The sequence below is a fragment of the Zeus faber genome, assembly GCF_960531495.2.
Source record: "Zeus faber genome assembly, chromosome: 7".
In the NCBI taxonomy this organism is placed as follows: domain Eukaryota; kingdom Metazoa; phylum Chordata; class Actinopteri; order Zeiformes; family Zeidae; genus Zeus; species Zeus faber.
The window spans coordinates 35179803-35201496 of record NC_137203.1 but is presented as its reverse complement, the minus strand read 5'-3'; positions in this window follow the sequence as shown (position 1 = coordinate 35201496).

Sequence of the window (21694 nt, the reverse complement as noted above, 5' to 3'; positions counted from 1 at the left end):
AATGTATTTTTCGAGTTCAGATAATTTTCATCAAAGTCTACACGTGGGAAAAAACGCATTTTCAGTCGATTTAAACGTCGATTTGGCGGAACAGTTAAACACTTCAGTCATTACTCTATGTGACAGTGTCAGACAGTTTAAATACAATGATAAACTAGTATGTGCTGCTAAAGTCTTGTTTGTCAACCAGTTTTAGGCCCAAATAAAATGTATTTTTCGAGTTCTGATAATTTTCATCAAAGTCTACACGTGAGAAAAAACGCATTTTCAGCCGATTTAAACTTCGAAAAGGCGAATCGGTTGAACGCTTCAGTCATTACTCTATGTGACAGTGTCAGACAGTTTAAATACAATGAATAACTAGTATGTGCTGCTAAAGTGTTGTATGTCAAACAGTTTTAGGCCCATTTAAAATGTATTTGTTGAGTTATGATCATTTTCATCATAGTGTGCACATGTGGGAAAAAACGCATTTTCAGCCGATTTAAACGTCGAAAAGGCGTATTGGTTAAACACTTCAGTCAGTACTCTGTGCGACAGTGTCAGACAGTTTAAATACAATGGTGAACTAGTATATGCTGCTAAAGTTTTAGGCCCATACAACATGTATTTGTCGACGTATGAGCATTTTCAGAACATTGGACGGTTTGCTGTCTAGCTGATTTAGAGAAACACCGAACCATTGTCTCTTCAGAGGTGAATGATTCAGAATGCTGCAGTACAGCATTGAAATTTAATTAATATGATGAACTATTATGTCCTTCTTAAGTGTTTCTCACAGAATTCTAGGCCCATCTAACATGTATTTGTGGAGTTATGATCATTTTCATCATAGTGTGCACATGTGGGAAAAAATGCATTTTCAGCCGATTTAAACGTCGAAAAGGAGAATTGGTCAAAAGCTTTAGTCATTACTTTGAGTGACAGAGTCAGACAGTTTAAATACAATGGTGAACTAGTATATGCTGCTAAAGTGTTGTTTGTCAAACAGTTTTAGGCCCATGTAAAATGTATTTGTCGAGTTATGATCATTTTCATCATAGTGTGCACATGTGGGAAAAAATGCATTTTCAGCCGATTTAAACGTCGAAAAGGAGAATTGGTCAAAAGCTTTAGTCATTACTTTGAGTGACAGAGTCAGACAGTTTAAATACAATGAATAACTAGTATGTGCTGCTAAAGTGTTGTATGTCAAACAGTTTTAGGCCCATTTAAAATGTATTTGTTGAGTTATGATCATTTTCATCATAGTGTGCACTGGTGGGAAAAAACGCATTTTCAGCCGATTTAAACGTCGAAAAGGCGAATTGGTTAAACGCTTCAGTCATTACTCTGTGTGACAGTGACAGACAGTTTAAATACAATGGTGAACTAGTATATGCTGCTAAAGTTTTAGGCCCATACAACATGTATTTGTCGACGTATGAGCATTTTCAGAACATTGGACGGTTTGCTGTCTAGCTGATTTAGAGAAACACCGAACCATTGTCTCTTCAGAGGTGAATGATTCAGAATGCTGCAGTACAGCATTGAAATTTAATTAATATGATGAACTATTATGTCCTTCTTAAGTGTTTCTCACAGAATTCTAGGCCCATCTAACATGTATTTGTGGAGTTATGATCATTTTCATCATAGTGTGCACATGTGGGAAAAAATGCATTTTCAGCCGATTTAAACGTCGAAAAGGAGAATTGGTCAAAAGCTTTAGTCATTACTTTGAGTGACAGAGTCAGACAGTTTAAATACAATGGTGAACTAGTATATGCTGCTAAAGTGTTGTTTGTCAAACAGTTTTAGGCCCATGTAAAATGTATTTGTCGAGTTATGATCATTTTCATCATAGTGTGCACATGTGGGAAAAAATGCATTTTCAGCCGATTTAAACGTCGAAAAGGAGAATTGGTCAAAAGCTTAAGTCATTACTTTGAGTGACAGAGTCAGACAGTTTCAATACAATGAATAACTAGTATGTGCTGCTAAAGTGTTGTATGTCAAACAGTTTTAGGCCCATTTAAAATGTATTTGTTGAGTTATGATCATTTTCATCATAGTGTGCACTGGTGGGAAAAAACGTATTTTCAGCCGATTTAAACGTCGAAAAGGCGAATTGGTTAAACGCTTCAGTCATTACTCTGTGTGACAGTGACAGACAGTTTAAATACAATGATGAACTAGTATATGCTGCTAAAGTGTTGTTGGCAAACAGTTTTAGGCCCATAGAAAATGTATTTGTCGAGTTATGATCATTTTCATCATAGTGTGCACATGTGGGAAAAAACGCATTTTCAGCCGATTTAAACGTCGAAAAGGCGAATTGGTTAAACGCTTCAGTCATTACTCTGTGTGACAGTGTCAGACAGTTTAAATACAATGAATAACTAGTATGTGCGGCTAAAGTGTTGTTTGTCAACCAGTGCGCATGCGCGACTGGCATCCGACAACACCAGGAAGTGGAACACCGCGGGTGGAACACGGAAGGGAGTTTTTTCCGGACTCCAGAACGTCTTTACGGAATCTTTTTCATTTTTATGTGACTGATCCTCCAGCAGTGGTTGTTTTCAGTGCGTGGGGGGTCCCCCCCCCCACACACCCCAACCACCCTTTTTCTTGGGGTGTGCGATGACCGATCACATTGAAACAAACTCTGCGACCGGGAAAATGGATCACGTACGGCTGAATGAAGAAGCAAACGCACCAAAAGGTGGCGGCGAAGCAGACAGAAGCTATGGAAAAGAGCTTACAGTCTGTGTGGACCTGCAAGGGGAGGAAAGTATTACAAGATTCAAGATTCAAGATTCAAGATTTTTTATTTGTCACATACATATACATACTTCCATACATTTATGCAGTGAAATGTAATGCATGTGATAGCACACAATAAGTCCTAGGAAAAAGTACAAAAATAAAATAAAATAAAAAGTAGAAAATTCCTTTCTAATAGACCGACTAACTGACTCCTAAAACGTAATACAGTAAGTGGAATACTTATAGAATAAGATAAAAAATATATAGAATAAAATACAATAAAAAATAAATTGAAATAAAATGGAATAGGTTGAAGGAATATGGGTATGTATATACAGATATGTGCATTTAAAGTGGCATGTGAATTAAAGTGGCATGTGAATGTGAATAGTGTGAGGTAGTGTTTTGGATAATACAGCACAGTATACAACAGTACGGCGCAGCAATACGGCATCACGAACAACCCTGAACAGTGATACAGTATGCGGTACAGTATGCTTCATACAGTACAGTAGGTAGTGGAGCCTAGTGCATGGCTCAGTTAGGACCCCTGGTGAGGTCAGCGTTGACAGTTCTGATGGCTTGAGGGAAGAAACTCCGTCTCAGTCTCTCTGTTCTCGCTGCGTGACTGCGGAGGCGCTTGCCTGACCGCAGCAGCTGAAACAGTCCGTTGTTGGGGTGATGAGGATCCTTCATGATCCTACGGGCTCTGCTACTACACCTCCTGGTGTATAACTCCTGCAAGGGGGGGAGGGTAGTTCCAGTGGTACGTTCAGCTGAACGCACCACCCTCTGCAGGGCCCGCCTGTCCTGGGCAGTACAGTTCCCAAACCAGGCAGTGATGTTGCCTGTCAGGATGCTCTCCACTGCTCCAGAGTAGAAGGACTTGAGGATCCTCACCGAGACCCGGAATTTCCTCAGCTGCCTGAGGTGGTAGAGACGCTGCCTCGCCTTTCTCACCAGAGTGTCTGTATGAACAGTCCATGTTAAGTCCTCTGTGATGTGGACTCCCAGATATCTGAAGCTGCTCACCCTATCGACAGAAGTCCCATTAATCCACAAGGGCGCGTGCGTCCTCGATTGTGATCCACGCCTTAAGTCCACAATCAGCTCCTTGGTTTTGCTGACGTTCAGGTGGAGGCTGTTGTCCTGGCACCAGAGTGACAGGTCAGCCACCTCCTCGCGGTAGGCCTTCTCATCGCAGTCGGTGATCAGGCCCACGACCACGGTGTCGTCAGCAAACTTGATGATGGTGTTGGAGCTGGACCTGGCCACACAGTCATGTGTGTACAGGGAGTACAGTAGGGGGCTGAGGACGCAGCCCTGGGGGGATCCTGTATTCAGGGTGAGGGAGCTTGACATGTACTTCCCCACCTTGACCACCTGGGGGCGGCCTGTGAGGAAGTCCAGGATCCAGGTGCACAGCGGAGCATTCAATCCTAGCTCCAACAACTTGACAGCCAGTCTGGTGGGGACTATGGTGTTGAAAGCTGAACTATAATCAATGAACAGCATTCTCACATAGGCCCCCTTCTTGCCATCCAGGTGCGTGAGCGTGGTGTGCAGTACCTGGGAGACCGCGTCATCGGGGATCTGTTCTGCCGGTACGCGAACTGCAACGGGTCCAAGGTGCGGGGGAGGGAGGCGCAGATGTAATCCTTAATCAGCCTCTCGAAACACTTCATGACCACCGAGGTGAGGGCCACCGGACGGTAGTCATTCAGGCAGGTTGGAGAGGCGATCTTCGGGACAGGAACGACGGTGGACCTCTTGAAACAGGACGGGACCACTGATTCAGCCAGGGAGATGTTGAATATTGTGGTGACCACCGGAGCTAGCTGGTTAGCACAGGTCTTCAGTACTCGTCCAGATATGCCATCTGGACCCGCAGCTTTCCTGGTGTTGACACGCATCAGAGCCCTCCTGACCTCGTGCACGGACACTGAGAGTGCGCGCTCGTCCCCAGCGGTGTAACTCCAATTAGCCGGCGAGCTAGCGGTGCTGCTGCCGGACTCGAACCGCGCATAAAAGGAGTTCAGTTGGTTGGCCAGGGAGGCGTCCACACTCGTGGCTGGGGAGGAGCTGCTCTTGTAGTTTGTTATTGTTCGCAGCCCCTCCCACAAGCGTCTTGTGTCCCCCCGCTCCATCTGCAGCTCCACGGTGTCTCTGTACGTCCGTTTGGCGTCCCTCACCGCCCTCCGCAGATTGTACGACGCCGCTTTGTAATTGTCCATGTTGCCAGATACAAGTCCGTCGTTGTAAGCGGCCGTGCGCGCATTCAGAGCGCAGCGGATGGATTTATCAACCCATGGTTTCTGGTTTGGAAATATCCGAACTTTCACCGTGGGAACGATTTCATCCGCGAGCGTAGCCACAAAACTCACTACAACCTCCGTAAACTCGCTGACGTCACTTGAGCTCGCTTGGAACACGTCCCAGTCTACGTCAGTCAGAGCGTCCTGAAGCGCAGCCTCTGATTGGTCCGTCCACCGCTTCACTTCCCTCGTCATCACCAGATCCCGCGCGATCAGAGGCCTGTAAACAGGAAGCAGCGAGATCGCGGCGTGATCTGATTTCCCGAAAGCAGGAAGCGACACGGGCTTGTATCCGTTCTTGTAAGGAGTGTAACAATGGTCCAGAGTTCTGTCTCCCCTGGTGGCACACGTGATGTGTTGGTGGAAATTCGGCAGAACTTTTTTCAGGTTGGCCCTGTTAAAGTCCCCAGTCACCACCACAGCCGCGTCGGGATGTCTGTTCTGAAATCCGCACAACACATCGTGCAGAACCGACAGAGCTGCGTCGGTGTCCGCTTGCGGTGGGATATAAACGGCTGTAATGATGACCGTGCTGAATTCCCGGGGGAGATAAAATGGACGGCATAGTATGGTCAGCTGTTCCAGGTTCGGCGAGCAGGAGTGGGAGAGGAATTTGGTGTTGTTGGCATTACACCAGCGGTTGTTTACCATTAGGCAGACGCCTCCACCTTTGGATTTCCCCGACTCTCCCGTTCTGTCGCCGCGGAACACGGAGAAGGCCTCGGCTGGACGTATGGCTTCATCCGGCACCAGTGGGGTCAGCCATGTTTCCGTCAGGCAGAGGACGCAACAGTTCCTCGTGTCACGCTGGAATTGAATCCTCGCTCGAAGTTCATCCATCTTGTTCTCCAGGGACTGGACGTTAGCAAGAAGGATGCTTGGCAGAGGTGGACGGTAAGGTTGCGTCCTCATTCTGACCCGAATGCCGCCTCGTTTACCTCGGTGCTTCCTCCGTGGGCCGGCTCGTGGAACAGCGACTCCATTTTTGTTGTTGTTGCGAGTGTTCCCGCGTAGGATTTCCGCCGGCCACTCTGCTCCCACGGATAAAAAGTCCCAAAGTTGTTCGTTTAGGGAAATTTTTATATCCATGAGTGCATCGCGGCCGTATGAGTTAATTGTTGATGTTTTTCTGGCGAACATCGTGATAAAAAAAGGAAAAAAATACTAAAGAGTAAGAAAGTAACCGGAGCGCCGGCGCAGGCGACCGCTAGGGGCGGCGCCACTATCGCCACACATCGCCATACGACGACGGAATTGATGAAGAACGTGCGAGAGCTCTGCGGCGGTTTACTAGCTTGCCGCACCACCGGAGATCGACGATACGAACTTACAATGAGTCACCAAAGAGGGAAAGATCGCCTGCTGGAGGGATTCAAGATTGGAGAGGTAAGAATAATAGCCAGAGAATTGAGGAATGACGAGATGGTCGTTTCCTTCCTCAACCTCCCGGCTTATATTACTGACGACGAAATACTGGGGAAGCTACATGGTTGGGGCGTGTCGGCCACCTCGCCGATTAAGCGCAGAATGTGGCCAGGAACCCGTATTGCGGACGGTACACGGTTTATGAGAGTAAAATTCAATAAATTAGTTCAGAGTCTTCCATACTCTGCAAAGTTTCACACTGCCATAGGGCCAGAGTACTTCCGCGTCATTCACGATAGACAATCAAAGGTCTGCCGCCTCTGTATACAGCCTGGACATATCCTACGGGAATGTCCGGAGTTCTTCTGTCGCAAATGTGGATTGCAAGGACACTTTGCGAGAGAGTGCAAAAGTGCCAAGAAATGTGACCTGTGTCATAACACTTGGAATGAATGTGACTGCAATAAGAGCGAGGAGGACGGCGGCGCTCCGCTGGTCACGACGGCCGCTTCAACCGATAGGCAAGGCGAACTGCATAGCGAGGATGAAAATAAAATGGAGACTGAGACAGGGCAGGCGGATGTGAGGGATGAAACTCAACCTGCAGTGGCGGGTAGTATGAACCAAGCAAGCAAGGTGAGGCTAGATCTGAGCTCCGGCTCTGACGAGGAGAGCGGAGCGAGACGAGGAGCGAGGCTGAAGGCGGAGGTGGGAGGGGAGGTGCTAGCCTTGGGAGTGGGCCCCACCCCCGCTCCTACCCCGCTGCTGCTGAAGCAAATCAGAGATCCTGCATCTGAGATGGGAATGATGAATAGGTCATCATCTCAGTCCCAGCCCCTCCAGCGACTGCCTCTTGATAATCCGATCTCAAGTGCAAGTGAGGCCGAATCCGAGATAGACTTGTCTCATATGAACAGAATTGGGAAAAGGCTAAGTGAAAAGCAGATGAGAAGGAGAAGCAAGAGAAACAAAGACAGAGTTAATAACTAAATGTCGAAATCATACTCTCTTCTCAGTGTGACTCTAATGATTAGCTTCACTTCTCTAAATGCTAACGGCCTACGCACAAAATCGAAAATAGATTCTGTACTGCAAACTTTGAACTCAGATGTAGTCTGCCTGCAAGAAACTTGGTGGGACCAGGAGCATCACGACTATGTGGCGAACCAGAGAAACAAGCAGGTATTTTCAAACCACGGGTCAGCAAGATCATGCGGGGTAGCAATCATATCTAAGATTGCTTCAGGCATGAGTGCTGAAGAGATATACAAAGACGATCAAGGCAGAGTATTAATTGTAGATTTTTCACTTAATAAACAACGATATAGAATAATTAACATATATGCACCAAACAATGAAAATCATAGAAAGCAGTTTTTCATTAAATTAAAGAAATGGTACGGAAACAATGTAATAATAACTGGAGACTTTAATGTGGCTCTAACAAAAATGGACGTGTCAGTAAACAATACCTTCAAGAGTGACGCCAGTCGAACAACCCTAATGAATTTGATAAATCACCATAACCTAGTAGAAATGTGGAGAATCTCAAACCCTTTGAAGCGGGACTTCTCGAGAAGGCAGATTGTAAAGGGGGTCCTCAAACAGTCCAGAATCGATCTCTGTCTGGCTTCCTCCAGCATTATCAGGGACATTAACAAAATTAAATATGAGTTCAATAGCTGGAGCGATCACGCATCTTTATACTGGCAATTAGGGGACGATGGAAGGCCCAGAGGTGGGGGCATCTGGTGCTTCAATGCCAGTCTCCTTGAGGACCAAACCTTAAAAAAAAAGACAAGGAATCTACTGAGCAATATAACAGATGAATTAGCTGTAGAAGAAAACTACATTAAATCATGGGACGATGTAAAAAGACGAATTAAGAGAGCCTGTATAAATTATAGTAAAGAGAAAGGATGGCGGGAAGGAATGGAGGAGAGAACATTAAGGCACCTCCTCGCAAAAGAAATTACATTACTTGACCATAACCCTGACAGAAGTTGTGCAAAATTTGAAGAATATGAAGCTAAACTTCACTCTTTTGAAAAGAAAAGATGCATAGGAGCAGCTGTTAGAAGTAGATTTAAAAATATCACAGATGGGGAGAAATGTACAGCTTTTTTCCTTGGCCTAGAAAAACAAAAACAAAACAAAGCCAGAATGGGTCAGATTGAAAATAGTAAGGGGGAAATAATAGCTGAGCAGGAAGACATACTGGACGAAATACATAGGTATTACGAGAACCTCTTTACTAGTAACAGCTCCAATCCAAAACAGACTAAAGAAATACTGGAATGTATTGATAGGGAAATCAATCACATCGACAAAGAAGAGTGCGACACGGTAATCACATTAGCGGAAGTAGAACTGGCAATAGATGGACAAAATAAGAACAAAAGCCCAGGCCCAGACGGAATCTCGACAGAGTTCTACCAGTGCTTCAAAGCCCAGCTGGCCCCCTTGCTGCTAAAACTTTACACTAGTATTAGAGTAAACCAGACAACTCCGGACTCCCTCACAAAAGGTATCATCACAATTGTATTTAAGAATAAAGGATGCCGGAACCAACTGAAAAACTATAGGCCAATTAGCCTACTCAATTCAGATTATAAGATTCTGGCAAAAATTCTGGCTAATAGACTTAAAGCAGTAATAGGCTCAATCATCAGCAATACGCAAACTTACAGTATCCCAGGCAGAGATATTACAGACTCCATCAATACAATTAGGGATACAGTAAAAACAATGACTATGCAGAGGGGCCTGCTGCTTGGAGTAGACCTAGAAAAAGCTTTTGACAGGGTTGAGCATCCGTTCCTCTGGTCCGTAATGGAAAAGTTCGGCTTCGGAGCAAAGTTCATCGATTGGATCAAGGTTTTATATCGAAGTGCGAGTAGCAGGGTGAAATGCAACGGACTTCTCACCAGGGACATTCGGATCGAGAGGTCGGTGAGACAGGGATGCCCCCTCTCAGCTCTGCTATACACCCTGGTCGCAGAACCCCTCGCACTCCTAATACTGAAAGACAAAAATATAAAAGGTATCTTAACGCCAAATGGCAGCAAAACCAAAATAGTCCAATATGCAGACGACATTAATATCATGGTCTCGGATGGTGACAGCATAGACCATGTCTTCAAACACCTAGGGGCCTATGAGAAAGCCTCTGGCGCAAGAATCAATAAAGAAAAATCTGCAATAATGTTCTGCGGTAAGAATCAAAAAACGATAAACAAATGGGGCCTTAAAGAGACCACAGGGTGCAGAGAAATCTGGGGTGTGTACATTGGGAAAGACGAGAGTGAAGCAAGAGATAAAACATGGAAGAGTGTGATAATTAAAATACAGTGTACCTTGAACCTGTGGAGGGCGAGGGGGCTTAGTCTAAAAGGAAAGGTAATAGTATCTAATGCCCTAGTGCTGTCAAAAATAAATCATGCTTTGGGAACCTGTGAGCTGCCCGATTGGGCACTAAATTCATTGAACGGTGAGATCTCCTCCTTTCTTTGGAAGGGTAAGGGAAATATGTTCGCCCACAGGACGTTAATTGCTAATAAACGGGAGGGGGGATTAGGGCTGATTGACATTGGTGCCAAAAGAGACGCACTGAGGGTTAAATTGATAGGGAAATTCTTGGATTCGACCAGGCAGTATCCCTGGGAGGACGCACTCGCAGGCTACCTGGCGGAGTTTGGGGAGAGGAGCAAATACAATCTCTGTACCCACTACCCCAGAAAAACTTACAGTGGCCTGCCGGGCTTCTACCAGGAGGTGCTGGAGGCATGGGGAAGGATACTCCCCCACCTCAGACCCGAGTGCAGTAAAAAAGAGCATGTGCTGCAGTTACCTTTCCTCTCGAATCCATGCTTCACCTATAATGGGAGAAACCTCGTCAGCAGTCACTTAACGGCAGCAGGCCTAACAAGAGTGGGACAGGTGACCGACCACAAAGGGAACTTTGATATAGGGAATGTACTATGGGAATTAGACAGATGGAAGGTGCAATACAGGGAAAAACTGATTGTCTCTTTCGGGGAAAAATTTGATCAAAGCCTACTACCTGAGTGGCGAGGCATGCTCAAAGAGAAAGGAACCAAGGTGCAGGATGATGCCCTGAACTTCCTCCTGTGCCTTAGAGGAAAATTCCCCACCATCCAATCAGTGAAAACCAGAGACTGGTATAGATTACTCATTTCAAAGATTGTGACAATTCCAGCTTCAGAAAAGGCCTGGTCAAGGATATTTCCTGGCTATTCAATTAGAAATATATGGAACAACATGGAAATCCCTTTTGCCACATCAGCCATCTTCCACCTGGATTTCAAGATAAGGCACAGGAGGATTTTTACTGGCATCATCCTGCATCAATAACACAAAGACTTGCACAAAAGGGAGTGTGTGGTCTGCATGGAAGAAGCAGAAGACATTGAGCACCTGTTCCTTAGGTGCACGGCCCTCACAAACTATAGGGAGAGGGTCAAGAGCCTACTGGTGGAACATTGTGGCCTTAGGAGACTAACAGGGCTTACATGGGACTGGGCCTACATGTTTGCCCCCCCCCCCAAAACAATGAGCCCAACGGTAAACTTACTGATAAACACTGTGCTGGCATTTGCCAGGCGCGCAACATGGACAAGAAGGAACTTGGCACTATATGAGGGTAGAGACGTAAGCATACAAAGCCTCTTTGGAAACTCACTAAAGGCCCACCTATTGTTGCTAAATGGAGGAAACAAAGACCTTTTTGTAATCCAATTTATGCAACAACCTACCCTACTCCAGGAAACTGAATGCCACTCTCTCTCCTTCGCATTCTGATAGGATAGAGAAGGGAGAAAAAGGGAAAACATGTATTTCCCAAGTGTTTAAAAATGTTTTCTTGGCATAATTGTTACTGTTGATGATTCTGTATTTTTATATTAAAAAAAAAAAATGTATTTGTTGAGTTATGATCATTTTCATCATAGTGTGCACATGAGGGAAAAAACGCATTTTCAGCCGATTTAAACGTCGAAAAGGCGAATTGGTTAAACGCTTCAGTCATTACTCTGTGTGACAGTATCAGACAGTTTAAATACAATGATGAACTAGTATGTGCTGCTAAAGTGTTGTTTATCAAACAGTTTTAGTCCCATAGAAAATGTATTTGTCGAGTTATGATCATTTTCATCATAGTGTGCACATGTGGAAAAAAACGCATTTTCAGCCGATTTAAACGTCGAAAAGGCGTATTGGTTAAACACTTCAGTCATTACTCTGTGTGACAGTGTCAGACAGTTTAAATACAATGATTAACTAGTACGTGCTGCTAAAGTGTTGTTTGTCAACCAGTTTTAGGCCCATATAAAATGTATTTGTCGAGGTATGAGCATTTTCATAACATTGGACGGTTTGCTGTCTAGCTGAATTAGAGAAACACCGAACCATTGTCTCTTCAGAGGTGAATGATTCAGAATGCTGCTGTACAGCATAGAAATTTAATTAATATGATGAACTATTATGTGCTTCCTAAGTGTTTCTCTCAGATTTCTATGCCCATCTAACATGTATTTGTGGAGTTATGATCATTTTCAGAACTTTTGACGGTTTGCTGTCTAGCTGAATTAGAGAAACACCGAACCATTGTCTCTTCAGAGGTGAATGATTCAGAATGCTGCAGTACAGCATAGAAATTTAATTAATATGATTAACTATTATGTGCTTCTTAAGTGTTTCTCACAGATTTCTAGGCCCATCTAACATGTATTTGTGGAGTTATGATCATTTTCATCATTGTGTGCACATGTGGGAAAAAACGCATTTTCAGCCGATTTAAACGTCGAAAAGGGGAATTGGTTAAACGCTTCAGTCATTACTCTGTGTGACAGTGTCAGACAGTTTAAATACTATGGTGAACTAGTATATGCTGCTAAAGTGTTGTTTGTCAAACAGTTTTAGGCCCATGTACAATGTATTTGTCGAGTTATGATTATTTTCATCATTGTGTGCACATGTGGGAAAAAACGCATTTTCAGCCGATTTAAACGTCGAAAAGGGGAATTGGTTAAACGCTTCAGTCATTACTCTGTGTGACAGTGTCAGACAGTTTAAATACAATGGTGAACTAGTATATGCTGCTAAAGTGTTGTTTGTCAACCAGTTTTAGGCCCATCTAACATGTATTTGTCGAGTTATGATCATTTTCATCATTATGTGTACATGTGGGAAAAAACGCATTTTCAGCCGATTTAAACGTCGAAAAGGGGAATTGGTTAAACGCTTCAGTCATAACTCTGTGTGACAGTGTCAGACAGTTTAAATACAATGGTGAACTAGTATATGCTGCTAAAGCGTTGTTTGTCAACCAGTTTTAGGCCCATACAACATGTATTTGTCGAGGTATGAGCATTTTCAGAACATTGGACGGTTTGCTGTCTAGCTGAATTAGAGAAACACCGAACCATTGTCTCTTCAGAGGTGAATAATTCAGAATGCTGCAGTACAGCATAGAAATTTTATTAATATGATGAACTATTATGTGCTTCCTAAGTTTTTCTCTCAGATTTCTATGCCCATCTAACATGTATTTCTGGAGTTATGATCATTTTCAGAACTTGTGACGGTTTGCTGTCTAACTGAATTAGAGAAACACCGAACCATTGTCTCTTCAGAGGTGAATGATTCAGAATGCTGTAGTACAGCATAGAAATTTAATTAATATGATGAACTATTATGTGCTTCTTAAGTGTTTCTCACAGATTTCTAGGCCCATCTAACATGTATTTGTGGAGTTATGATCATTTTCATCATTGTGTGCACATGTGGGAAAAAAACGCATTTTCAGTCGATTTAAACGTCGAAAAGGGGAATTGGTTAAACGCTTCAGTCATTACTCTGTGTGACAGTGTCAAACAGTTTAAATACAATGGTGAACTGGTATATGCTGCTAAAGTGTTGTTTGTCAAACAGTTTTAGGCCCATCTAACATGTATTTGTCGAGTTATGATCATTTTCATCATTATGTGCACATGTGGGAAAAAACGCATTTTCAGCCGATTTAAACGTCGAGAAGGAGAGTTGGTTAAACGCTTCAGTCATTACTCTGTGTGACAGTGTCAGACAGTTTAAATACAATGGTGAACTAGTATATGCTGCTAAAGTGTTGTTTGTCAAACAGTTTTAGGCCCATCTAACATGTATTTGTCGAGTTATGATCATTTTCAGAACATTGGACGGTTTGCTGTCTAGCTGAATTAGAGAAACACCGAACCATTGTCTCTTCAGAGGTGAATGATTCAGAATGCTGCAGTACAGCATTGAAATTTAATTAATGTGATGAACTATTATGTGCTTCCTAAGTTTTTCTCTCAGATTTCTATGCCCATCTAACATGTATTTCTGGAGTTATGATCATTTTCAGAACTTGTGACGGTTTGCTGTCTAACTGAATTAGAGAAACACCGAACCATTGTCTCTTCAGAGGTGAATGATTCAGAATGCTGCAGTACAGCATAGAAATTTAATTAATATGATGAACTATTATGTGCTTCTTAAGTGTTTCTCACAGATTTCTAGGCCCATCTAACATGTATTTGTGGAGTTATGATCATTCTCATCATTGTGTGCACATGTGGGAAAAAACGCATTTTCAGCCGATTTAAACGTCGAAAAGGGGAATTGGTTAAACGCTTCAGTCATTACTCTGTGTGACAGTGTCAGACAGTTTAAATACAATGGTGAACTAGTATATGCTGCTAAAGTGTTGTTTGTCAAACAGTTTTAGGCCCATGTAAAATGTATTTGTCGAGTTATGATTATTTTCATCATTGTGTGCACATGTGGGAAAAAACGCATTTTCAGCCGATTTAAACGTCGAAAAGGGGAATTGGTTAAACGCTTCAGTCATTACTCTGTGTGACAGTGTCAGAAAGTTTAAATACAATGGTGAACTAGTATATGCTGCTAAAGTGTTGTTTGTCAAACAGTTTTAGGCCCATCTAACATGTATTTGTCGAGTTATGATAATTTTCAGAACATTGGACGGTTTGCTGTCTAGCTGAATTAGAGAAACACCGAACCATTGTCTCTTCAGAGTTGAATGATTCAGAATGCTGCAGTACAGCATTGAAATTTAATTAATGTGATGAACTATTATGTGCTTCCTAAGTTTTTCTCTCAGATTTCTATGCCCATCTAACATGTATTTCTGGAGTTATGATCATTTTCAGAACTTGTGACGGTTTGCTGTCTAACTGAATTAGAGAAACACCGAACCATTGTCTCTTCAGAGGTGAATGATTCAGAATGCTGCAGTACAGCATAGAAATTTAATTAATATGATGAACTATTATGTGCTTCTTAAGTGTTTCTCACAGATTTCTAGGCCCATCTAACATGTATTTGTGGAGTTATGATCATTTTCATCATTGTGTGCACATGTGGGAAAAAACGCATTTTCAGCCGATTTAAACGTCGAAAAGGGGAATTGGTTAAACGCTTCAGTCATTACTCTGTGTGACAGTGTCAAACAGTTTAAATACAATGGTGAACTGGTATATGCTGCTAAAGTGTTGTTTGTCAAACAGTTTTAGGCCCATCTAACATGTATTTGTCGAGTTATGATCATTTTCATCATTATGTGCACATGTGGGAAAAAACGCATTTTCAGCCGATTTAAACGTCGAGAAGGAGAATTGGTTAAACGCTTCAGTCATTACTCTGTGTGACAGTGTCAGACAGTTTAAATACAATGGTGAACTAGTATATGCTGCTAAAGTGTTGTTTGTCAAACAGTTTTAGGCCCATCTAACATGTATTTGTCGAGTTATGATCATTTTCAGAACATTGGACGGTTTGCTGTCTAGCTGAATTAGAGAAACACCGAACCATTGTCTCTTCAGAGGTGAATGATTCAGAATGCTGCAGTACAGCATTGAAATTTAATTAATGTGATGAACTATTATGTGCTTCCTAAGTTTTTCTCTCAGATTTCTATGCCCATCTAACATGTATTTCTGGAGTTATGATCATTTTCAGAACTTGTGACGGTTTGCTGTCTAACTGAATTAGAGAAACACCGAACCATTGTCTCTTCAGAGGTGAATGATTCAGAATGCTGCAGTACAGCATAGAAATTTAATTAATATGATGAACTATTATGTGCTTCTTAAGTGTTTCTCACAGATTTCTAGGCCCATCTAACATGTATTTGTGGAGTTATGATCATTCTCATCATTGTGTGCACATGTGGGAAAAAACGCATTTTCAGCCGATTTAAACGTCGAAAAGGGGAATTGGTTAAACGCTTCAGTCATTACTCTGTGTGACAGTGTCAGACAGTTTAAATACAATGGTGAACTAGTATATGCTGCTAAAGTGTTGTTTGTCAAACAGTTTTAGGCCCATCTAACATGTATTTGTCGAGTTATGATAATTTTCAGAACATTGGACGGTTTGCTGTCAAGCTGAATTAGAGAAACACCGAACCATTGTCTCTTCAGAGTTGAATGATTCAGAATGCTGCAGTACAGCATTGAAATTTAATTAATGTGATGAACTATTATGTGCTTCCTAAGTTTTTCTCTCAGATTTCTATGCCCATCTAACATGTATTTCTGGAGTTATGATCATTTTCAGAACTTGTGACGGTTTGCTGTCTAACTGAATTAGAGAAACACCGAACCATTGTCTCTTCAGAGGTGAATGATTCAGAATGCTGCAGTACAGCATAGAAATTTAATTAATATGATGAACTATTATGTGCTTCTTAAGTGTTTCTCACAGATTTCTAGGCCCATCTAACATGTATTTGTGGAGTTATGATCATTTTCATCATTGTGTGCACATGTGGGAAAAAACGCATTTTCAGCCGATTTAAACGTCGAAAAGGGGAATTGGTTAAACGCCTCAGTCATTACTCTGTGTGACAGTGTCAGACAGTTTAAATACAATGGTGAACTAGTATAAGCTGCTAAAGTTTTGTTTGTCAAACAGTTTTAGGCCCATGTAAAATGTATTTGTCGAGTTATGATCATTTTCATCATTGTGTGCACATGTGGGAAAAAACGCATTTTCAGCCGATTTAAACGTCGAAAAGGGGAATTGGTTAAACGCTTCAGTCATAACTCTGTGTGACAGTGTCAGACAGTTTAAATACAATGGTGAACTAGTATATGCTGCTAAAGCGTTGTTTGTCAAACAGTTTTAGGCCCAAACAACATGTATTTGTCGAGGTATGAGCATTTTCAGAACATTGGACGGTTTGCTGTCTAGCTGAATTAGAGAAACACCGAACCATTGTCTCTTCAGAGGTGAATGATTCAGAATGCTGCAGTAAAGCATTGAAATTGTATTAATATGATGAACTATTATGTGCTTCCTAAGTTTTTCTCTCAGATTTCTATGCCCATCTAACATGTATTTCTGGGGTTATGATCATTTTCAGAACTTGTGACGGTTTGCTGTCTAGCTGAATTTGAGAAACACCGAACCATTGTCTCTTCAGAGGTGAATGATTCAGAATGCTGCAGTACAGCATAGAAATTTAATTAATATGATGAACTATTATGTGCTTCTTAAGTGTTTCTCACAGATTTCTAGGCCCATCTAACATGTATTTGTGGAGTTATGATCATTTTCATCATTGTGTGCACATGTGGGAAAAAACGCATTTTCAGCCGATTTAAACGTCGAAAAGGGAATTGGTTAAACGCTTCAGTATTTACTCTGTGTGACAGTGTCAGACAGTTTAAATACAATGGTGAACTAGTATATGCTGCTAAAGTGTTGTTTGTCAACCAGTTTAAGGCCCATCTAACATGTATTTGTCGAGTTATGATCATTTTCATCATTATGTGTACGTGTGGGAAAAAACGCATTTTCAGCCGATTTAAACGTCGAAAAGGGGAATTGCTTAAACGCTTCAGTCATTACTCTGTGTGACAGTGTCAGGCAGTTTAAATACAATGGTGAACTAGTATATGCCGCTAAAGCGTTGTTTGTCAAACAGTTTTAGGCCCATACAACATGTATTTGTCGATGTATGAGCATTTTCAGAACATTGGACGGTTTGCTGTCTAGCTGAATTAGAGAAACACCGAACCATTGTCTCTTCAGAGGTGAATGATTCAGAATGCTGCAGTACAGCATAGAAATTTAATTAATATGATGAACTATTATGTGCTTCTTAAGTGTTTCTCTCAGATTTCTATGCCCATCTAACATGTATTTCTGGGGTTATGATCATTTTCAGAACTTGTGACGGTTTGCTGTCTAGCTGAATTTGAGAAACACCGAACCATTGTCTCTTCAGAGGTGAATGATTCAGAATGCTGCAGTACAGCATAGAAATTTAATTAATATGATGAACTATTATGTGCTTCTTAAGTGTTTCTCACAGATTTCTAGGCCCATCTAACATGTATTTGTGGAGTTATGATCATTTTCATCATAGTGTGCACATGTGGGAAAAAACGCATTTTCAGCCGATTTAAACGTCGAAAAGGGGAATTGGTTAAACGCTTCAGTCATTACTCTGTGTGACAGTGTCAGACAGTTTAAATACAATGGTGAACTAGTATATGCTGCTAAAGTGTTGTTTGTCAAACAGTTTTAGGCCCATGTAAAATGTATTTGTCGAGTTATGATCATTTTCATCATTGTGTGCACATGTGGGAAAAAACGCATTTTCAGCCGATTTAAACGTCGAAAAGGGGAATTGGTTAAACGCTTCAGTCATTACTCTGTGTGACAGTGTCAAACAGTTTAAATACAATGGTGAACTGGTATATGCTGCTAAAGTGTTGTTTGTCAAACAGTTTTAGGCCCATCTAACATGTATTTGTCGAGTTATGATCATTTTCATCATTATGTGCACATGTGGGAAAAAACGCATTTTCAGCCGATTTAAACGTCGAGAAGGAGAATTGGTTAAACGCTTCAGTCATTACTCTGTGTGACAGTGTCAGACAGTTTAAATACAATGGTGAACTAGTATATGCTGCTAAAGTGTTGTTTGTCAAACAGTTTTAGGCCCATCTAACATTTATTTGTCGAGTTATGATCATTTTCAGAACATTGGACGGTTTGCTGTCTAGCTGAAATAGAGAAACACCGAACCATTGTCTCTTCAGAGGTGAATGATTCAGAATGCTGCAGTACAGCATTGAAATTTAATTAATGTGATGAACTATTATGTGCTTCCTAAGTTTTTCTCTCAGATTTCTATGCCCATCTAACATGTATTTCTGGAGTTATGATCATTTTCAGAACTTGTGACGGTTTGCTGTCTAACTGAATTAGAGAAACACCGAACCATTGTCTCTTCAGAGGTGAATGATTCAGAATGCTGCAGTACAGCATAGAAATTTAATTAATATGATGAACTATTATGTGCTTCTTAAGTGTTTCTCACAGATTTCTAGGCCCATCTAACATGTATTTGTTGAGTTATGATCATTTTCATCATTGTGTGCACATGTGGGAAAAAACGCATTTTCAGCCGATTTAAACGTCGAAAAGGGAATTGGTTAAACGCTTCAGTCATTACTCTGTGTGACAGTGTCAGACAGTTTAAATACAATGGTGAACTAGTATATGCTGCTAAAGTGTTGTTTGTCAACCAGTTTTAGGCCCATCTAACATGTATTTGTCGAGTTATGATCATTTTCATCATTATGTGTACGTGTGGGAAAAAACGCATTTTCAGCCGATTTAAACGTCGAAAAGGGGAATTGCTTAAACGCTTCAGTCATTACTCTGTGTGACAGTGTCAGGCAGTTTAAATACAATGGTGAACTAGTATATGCCGCTAAAGCGTTGTTTGTCAAACAGTTTTAGGCCCATACAACATGTATTTGTCGATGTATGAGCATTTTCAGAACATTGGACGGTTTGCTGTCTAGCTGAATTAGAGAAACACCGAACCATTGTCCCTTCAGAGGTGAATGATTCAGAATGCTGCAGTACAGCATAGAAATTTTATTAATATGATGAACTATTATGTGCTTCCTAAGTTTTTCTCTCAGATTTCTATGCCCATCTAACATGTATTTCTGGAGTTATGATCATTTTCAGAACTTGTGACGGTTTGCTGTCTAACTGAATTAGAGAAACACCGAACCATTGTCTCTTCAGAGGTGAATGATTCAGAATGCTGCAGTACAGCATAGAAATTTAATTAATATGATGAACTATTATGTGCTTCTTAAGTGTTTCTCACAGATTTCTAGGCCCATCTAACATGTATTTGTGGAGTTATGATCATTCTCATCATTGTGTGCACATGTGGGAAAAAACGCATTTTCAGCCGATTTAAACGTCGAAAAGGGGAATTGGTTAAACGCTTCAGTCATTACTCTGTGTGACAGTGTCAGACAGTTTAAATACAATGGTGAACTAGTATATGCTGCTAAAGTGTTGTTTGTCAACAAGTTTTAGGCCCATCTAACATGTATTTGTCGAGTTATGATCATTTTCATCATTATGTGTACATGTGGGAAAAAACGCATTTTCAGCCGATTTAAACGTCGAAAAGGGGAATTGCTTGAACGCTTCAGTCAGTACTCTGTGTGACAGTGTCAGACAGTTTAAATACAATGGTGAACTAGTATATGCTGCTGAAGCGTTGTTTGTCAAACAGTTTTAGGCCCATACAACATGTATTTGTCGAGGTATGAGCATTTTCAGAACATTGGACGGTTTGCTGTCTAGCTGAATTAGAGAAACACCGAACCATTGTCTCTTCAGAGGTGAATGATTCAGAATGCTGCAGTAAAGCATTGAAATTGTATTAATATGATGAACTATTATGTGCTTCCTAAGTTTTTCTCTCAGATTTCTATGCCCATCTAACATGTATTTCTGGGGTTATGATCATTTTCAGAACTTGTGACGGTTTGCTGTCTAGCTGAATTTGAGAAACACCGAACCATTGTCTCTTCAGAGGTGAATGATTCAGAATGCTGCAGTACAGCATAGAAATTTAATTAATATGATGAACTATTATGTGCTTCTTAAGTGTTTCTCACAGATTTCTAGGCCCATCTAACATGTATTTGTGGAGTTATGATCATTCTCATCATTGTGTGCACATGTGGGAAAAAACGCATTTTCAGCCGATTTAAACGTCGAAAAGGGGAATTGGTTAAACGCTTCAGTCATTACTCTGTGTGACAGTGTCAGACAGTTTAAATACAATGGTGAACTAGTATATGCTGCTAAGGTGTTGTTTGTCAACCAGTTTTAGGCCCATCTAACATGTATTTGTCGAGTTATGATCATTTTCATCATTATGTGTACATGTGGGAAAAAACGCATTTTCAGGCGATTTAAACGTCGAAAAGGGGAATTGCTTAAACGCTTCAGTCATTACTCTGTGTGACAGTGTCAGACAGTTTAAATACAATGGTGAACTAGTATATGCTGCTAAAGCGTTGTTTGTCAAACAGTTTTAGGCCCATACAACATGTATTTGTCGAGGTATGAGCATTTTCAGAACATTGGACGGTTTGCTGTCTAGCTGAATTAGAGAAACACCGAACCATTGTCTCTTCAGCGGTGAATGATTCAGAATGCTGCAGTAGAGCATTGAAATTTAATTAATATGATGAACTATTATGTGCTTCCTAAGTTTTTCTCTCAGATTTCTATGCCCATCTAACATGTATTTCTGGAGTTATGATCATTTTCATCATAGTGTGCACATGTGGGAAAAAACGCATTTTCAGCCGATTTAAACGTCGAAAAGGGGAATTGGTTAAACGCTTCAGTCATTACTCTGTGTGACAGTGTCAGACAGTTTAAATACAATGGTGAACTAGTATATGCTGCTAAAGTGTTGTTTGTCAAAAAGTTTTAGGCCCATGTAAAATGTATTTGTCGAGTTATGATCATTTTCATCATTGTGTGCACATGTGGGAAAAAACGCATTTTCAGCCGATTTAAACGTCGAAAAGGGGAATTGGTTAAACGCTTCAGTCATAACTCTGTGTGACAGTGTCAGACAGTTTAAATACAATGGTGAACTAGTATATGCTGCTAAAGTGTTGTTTGTCAAACAGTTTTAGGCCCAAACAACATGTATTTGTCGAGGTATGAGCATTTTCAGAACATTGGACGGTTTGCTGTCTAGCTGAATTAGAGAAACACCGAACCATTGTCTCTTCAGAGGTGAATGATTCAGAATGCTGCAGTAAAGCATTGAAATTGTATTAATATGATGAACTATTATGTGCTTCCTAAGTTTTTCTCTCAGATTTCTATGCCCATCTAACATGTATTTCTGG